Source organism: Chionomys nivalis, chromosome X, assembly GCF_950005125.1.
Source record: "Chionomys nivalis chromosome X, mChiNiv1.1, whole genome shotgun sequence".
Taxonomy (NCBI): domain Eukaryota; kingdom Metazoa; phylum Chordata; class Mammalia; order Rodentia; family Cricetidae; genus Chionomys; species Chionomys nivalis.
Genome location: NC_080112.1, coordinates 25,568,848 through 25,574,704, shown reverse-complemented (window position 1 = coordinate 25,574,704; position 5,857 = coordinate 25,568,848). Strand labels below are relative to the sequence as shown.

At 46.0% G+C, this 5,857-nt stretch overlaps 1 pseudogene; it reads right to left on the bottom strand.

Moving 5' to 3' along the window:
- Positions 1-3,784: 3,784 nt before the first annotated feature.
- Positions 3,785-3,996, bottom strand: LOC130867572 (translation machinery-associated protein 7-like; annotated as a pseudogene).
- Between the last annotated feature and the right edge of the window lie 1,861 nt (positions 3,997-5,857).

Below are 5,857 nucleotides of genomic sequence, written 5' to 3'. Positions count from 1 at the left end.
CATTGGAAGAATCAGGATGGTAACGCCGTCGTGACCCTCTGACCAGTGGTCCTCAACCTTCCTAAACGCTGCAACTCTTGACTAAGTTCCTTGTGTTGTGCTGACTCCCAGCCAGAACGTTATTTTGTTGTTACTTCATAACTGTAAGTGTGCTACTGTTATGAATTGTAATGCAAATATACGATAGACAGGATAGCTGCTATGTGATCCCTGTGAATGGGTTGAGCAACAGGTGAGAACCACTGCTCGGAACTCTTTTGTAAATCCAATGTAAACCCATTTGTGGGTGCATTGCTTTTTTTCGAGACAAGGTTTCTCTGTGTAGCTTTGGAATCTGTTCTGGAACTCACTCTGTAGACCAGGCTGGCCTCCAACTCACAGAGATCCGCCTGCCTCTGCCTCCTGAGTGCTGGGATTAAAGGCATGCGCCACCACCGTCTGGCGACAAATTAATTCTTCAATGTGTCTGGAATGAGACATAAAGGTACATTAATCCAGGTGCTGCAATATCGTACAAGCCTAGGTAAATAGGTGGTCTCAGGTAACACTCACATGTAGACATAGAATCAGTGATCACGAAAAGAGTCTAGACCAGTAGGGGAACAGTGAAACTTTTAATGAATGGAACAATTGGGTGTCTACTTTGGAAGAAATGAATTTTGATCCCTAGATCATAAATAAAAACTCTCTGTGAATTAAAACATAAATATGCAAAGGAAAAGCAAATCACTTTATAATATGACCCAAAGTTGTTCTTTGAGGTGTTGGGGATCAAGTTTTTCATTCTGTGCAAAGCTAAGCACTCTAACCCAGCTATACCTAATCCTCAGCCATGAAAAGCGTTTGTATGCTCAGGATAGAGAAATTTTCTGCCAACAAGACACAAAGAACACTAACCATAAATGGAAACTGTAAAACATTAAATGCCATCAGGGATGCCTACTGACCAAAGGGTACAAGTGACATTTTGGGAGAAGCCAGTGGAAGCATGTCTAACTGATGAAGGGCTTAATCCTAGAATGTGTAGAAAACTACAAAGAGAAAATCCAGGGCCAGAACAGGTATATTAATGACTTGTGACATTCACAAAATGGAATATTGTGCAACGAGAAGGAAAGATCTCCCGCTGCCTGACCTGGGCGAATCACACGCTGTGATGTTGAGCGAAAAGAGCCAAATATATATTAATATATTATGTTAACCATTTAATCAAAGTTCGTAAACAAGTAAAACTAATGCATTACCATGTGAAAAAAATGTAAAGAAAGGTGAGGGGATGATTACAAAGAGGGAGTCACTGTGCACTCCCTCTGTGGGAGGGAGGGGTGTGGCTAGGAAGGAGATGTCCCTCATTCAATATTGTTCACTTTGGCTGTGACTCATGGATGTACAGCTTATTTTGTCTAGTTATTCACTTTTAATTATGTACATTTAGAGGCTGAAGAGATGACTCAGTAGTTAAGAGTATTTGCTGCTCTTTCAGAGGGCCTGAGTTCAGTTCCTAGCATCTCCATCAAACAGCTGACAAACCGTCTCTGACTCCAGCTCCAGGGGATCTGATGTCTCTGGCCTCTGTGGGCACCTGTACTCATGCGTGCATGATACACATGAACATACAAACACACATACACACCTACATATAATTAAAACATTGTAAATCTTAAAATGTACATTTGTATTTTAGAGTCTCAGGCAACAAAGTGAATCGAGCCAAACTTCGGTGAGGAGAGGGAGTAGCACAAGGCTCCCAGCAATCCCAGGGGACCTGCAGCCGTCTGAAGCCCCCCTGGGTTCAGTCTCTTGCCTTCTTTCCTGGCTGCCCCAGGAGCTTCCTCATCCCTGTTTGGGTAGGTGATGCCATGAGGAATTAGCCTGCATCCTGAAATGGTTGTGAAGCAGGGCCTCCTATCTCCCAGGCCACGGGTGACACATGCTCATCTTGTTCTCGGATGATGAAGTTCATGTCCTCTTGGACCTCGTTACTCCCATCATTAACCAGGACATCCAAAAGCCTGGTTGTATGACTAGAAGAGAATTATTAGTTCTCTCAGAGCCTCAGTTCTTCATTCCTAAGAGGGATTTGGTACCCACTGGACTGGGTGATTGCACCCTCTGGGGGACGCTTGTAACACGACCTTCCTCAGACCCACATTCATTTAGTGGATGCAGTGTTTGATATAGCTTAGCAGGATGGGCAAGGGCAGGGGCTAGAATGACAGGGTCCTGGACCAAGTCTTCCCAGCCATCGCCTAATGGATCCATTCTTTCTGCCTCCCTTGGCTCATCTGTTGTCAGGGAGTAACTCAAACGGTTCTCTGAAGTTGAAAGGAGACAAGTCTGTCAGCCACTGACTTATGTTTTATTTCCATGATAAAACACCGTGACCAGAGCAACTTATAGAAGAAAGGGTTTCTGTTGGGATTACATTTCCAGAGGGCTAAGAGTCCGTCATGGCCAGGCAGCATGGCAAAAGCAGCAGCGGGCGTGCTGGCTGGAGCAGCAGCTGAGAGCTCACACCTCAAACCTCACACAGGAGGCAGAGAGAGCGGAACTTGAAATGACGTAAGTCTTTTTTTTTTTTTTTTCTTTCAAGACAGGGTTTCTCTGTGGTTTTGGAGCCTTTCCTGGAACTAGCTCTTGTAGACCAGGCTGGTCTCGAACTCACAGAGATCCGCCTGCTTCTGCCTCCCGAGTGCTGGGATTAAAGGAGTGTGCCACTACCGCCCGGCTGTAGTCTTTTGAAACCTCAAAGCCCACCTCCCGTGACATACTTCCTCCAGAAAGGCCACATTTTTTAATCCTCACCAAACAGCCACCAACTGGGGACCAAAAGCACTGCAGCCAGAGACAATGGCCATCTTTCACAGAACAAGCTTCTGTTCGAGCTTGCCATTGTCATCTCTCATAAGGATTTCTAGCTGATGTCCTCACAGCAATTGTTCCCATCCGTGCATGGATTGTTACAGTGCCAATGATGTGCAGGGTGAGGACCTCCAGGGACCTCCTGACCTGCTCTCTGGGGACTAGCACCTGCCCAGTATCTCTGTCACTGAGGCTGATTAGGGCACAGCCCCACCACATGGTAGGCTGGGTGTTTCTGACATAGATAGCCCCGAGGGAGGGAGAGGAGCAGGAAAGGATGGGAGATTGACTCATGCTCCTGCCTGAATTAGTTTTCTGCTCCTGTTGCAGATTTACAATAAACTTAGAAAGGCTTAGACCAACAAATGGTCACTGCTAGATTTCTGAAGCAGAATAATGTTAGATTTCTGAGATAAAGAGACATGAAGCCAAAAGAGACTAGAAACAGACTTCAACAGACTGGACTGTATATTCCTTTTTTTCATTGTATTATTTATTTTATTATTTTTTTAAAAAGTTTATTACAATATACAACAGGCTCCTGGATAACACTTCATTCTAGCTGTAGATGGCAAAGATGTTATAGTAGGGAATCCAGATGTTTAACAGGCTCCAGGATAACACTTCATTCTAACTATAGGTGGCAAAGATGTTATAGTAGGAAATCCAGATGTTTAACAGGCTCCAGGATAACACTTCATTCTAACTATAGGTGGCAAAGATGTTATAGTAGGGAATCCAGATGTTTAACAGGCTCCAGGATAACACTTCATTCTAGCTGAAGATGGTAAAGATGTTATGGCAGGAAATCCAGATGTTTCACGGTCTCCAGGATAACACTTCATTCTAGCTGTGGATGACAAAGATGTTATGGCAGGGAATCCAGATGTTTAAATAGGAATGGAAGAGGGTCACCATCATCTCAGGTATGAGGAACAGCTGATTTTTTGCTAGATTTCTTAATTCCACCTGTGGCCAGGGGTCCCTTCCCCGTGGCCTTGGCTTTTAGCTCCTTGAGTTTCTTCTGCTCCTCTTTTGGTTTCTGCTTGAAAGCGTTATCTTCCTCGTCACTTCCTTGGCCTGTTTCTTGGGCTGCTTCAGGGGCTTCTTTCTGCCACCTTCCCGGCCCGACATGGCACCTCCAGACACCCCCTTCTCCAGACCCTGGTTCTAAGCCCTGGACAGTGTATTTCCAGCAGCAAGGAGCAGACAGCAGGAAAAGGGTGTCTGCTGAAGGGGAAGGGGTACTTAGGGTTTCTATAGTAGGTTTGGAGAATGGGAAATTAAATGCAGCTGCTGGCGCTGCATGTACGCCTTCATGGAGTCGCTTGTCCAGACAAGGCATTTTTTTTTTCTTTAGAAACTGCTTTGCCCTGGCTACCAGGATGTGGGTGATAGTGGCTGATTGACAGGAGCAGTGAGGGGGGAGGGACTGGAGTTTCAACATAGGGTCTTGATCAGGGTTTGGCAGAGTTTGGTCAAGGCTTACTCGAACAGTCCGAGGTCTCACAGGTTTGTAGGCTGGTCCTTCAGGAGGAGCTAGGGCATTGGTTCTCAACCTGTGGGTCGAGACCCCTGTGAGGTTGCATATCAGTTCTCCTGCACATCAGATATTTACGTTACAATTCATAATAACAGTAGCAAAATTACAGTTATGAGGTAGCGACGAAAATAATTTCATGGCTGGGGAGTGAGCACGACATGAGGAGTCGTATTAAATGGTTGACGCTCCTGCTCTAGGGGGAGCATTCATCTTCTTGCCTCCCCAAGTTGTAGCTGCATCCTGCAGCCCTTGGCTCATGTTCTCGTGCTCAGTATTCGGAGCCAGTCCTGGCTAGTCGAGTGGAGAGTAGAACTTGTGGACACCATGGCACAGTCAAATGACAGGGAGCTGTTCTGGTGGTAATGACGCTGTGAGCGTTTCCCCCGCCCTCCCTCTGCCCCAGGTGTGGCTGAGCATGCCTCATGAGCCGTGTTTTCCTTACACTAAGCCCAGGAATGGAGAGTCTACACTGACTACGAGCTAACAGATGAAGAGACCAAGGCTCTGGGACTCTGAGTTCTCCTCAGCCCTGAGCATAGTCCGCTGTGACCTTTCCGGGTCATCCGTTCCCTCCTTCTTCCTTGTTTAGCATCTGTACCTCATAATGGTCCTTGTTCTCTCTGTTCTCAGTTTTCAGCCCAGCTGACATCTGCCTCCATTCTACAGGGTGGCTGTGGTCCAGGATGAGGACAGTTCCATAGCTGACCTTCCTGTTAATGAAAGTGGCCTTGCCTTGCCTCTCCCCTCCCCTCCCCTCACCTCCCGTCCCCTCCCCTCTCCTCTCTTTTCCTTTCCCTTCCCTTCCCTTCCCCAGGGAAGCCTGCAGCCCATGGTGGTCATGGTCCCACAGTGGGGCTGTACTGCCATCGGACATGGTTTAGCCCCGGACAGTCCACATTATAGTAATGTCCACCTTTGCTAGAAGGGTGCACTCTGTCTCCCAAATAGGGAAGGCTTCAGAGGACACAAAGGAGGGTCAGTCTTTTCCTTTTTACATTTTTTATTTGAAAAAAAGTTTTTGTTTGTTTGTTTTTTGAGACAGGGTTTCTTTGTGTAATAGTCCTAGCTGTCCTGGAACTCACTTCGTAGATCAGACTGGCCTCAAACTCACTGAGTGAAAAAAATTACTATTATTTTGAAAAAAAATTATTTAAAGTTCAGCAATTTATTGTTTTATTGTGTATGTATGTGTGCATGCATGTATACATTTATGCACATGATTTATGGAGGTCAGACAAGATACACACAAGATCAGACCGGGTGTGATTGCTGGCCACTCTAACTCGGGTCTCATGGTTGCACAGCAAGCATTCTTAACCACAGAACCTCAGCAAGTACATTTTAAAGAGCCATTTCTTTATTCTGTGTTATGAGGGTCTGTGTACCACATTACCACATACATGTCTGGTGCCCACAGAGGTCAGAGGGAGCATGGGATCCCTTGGAACTGGA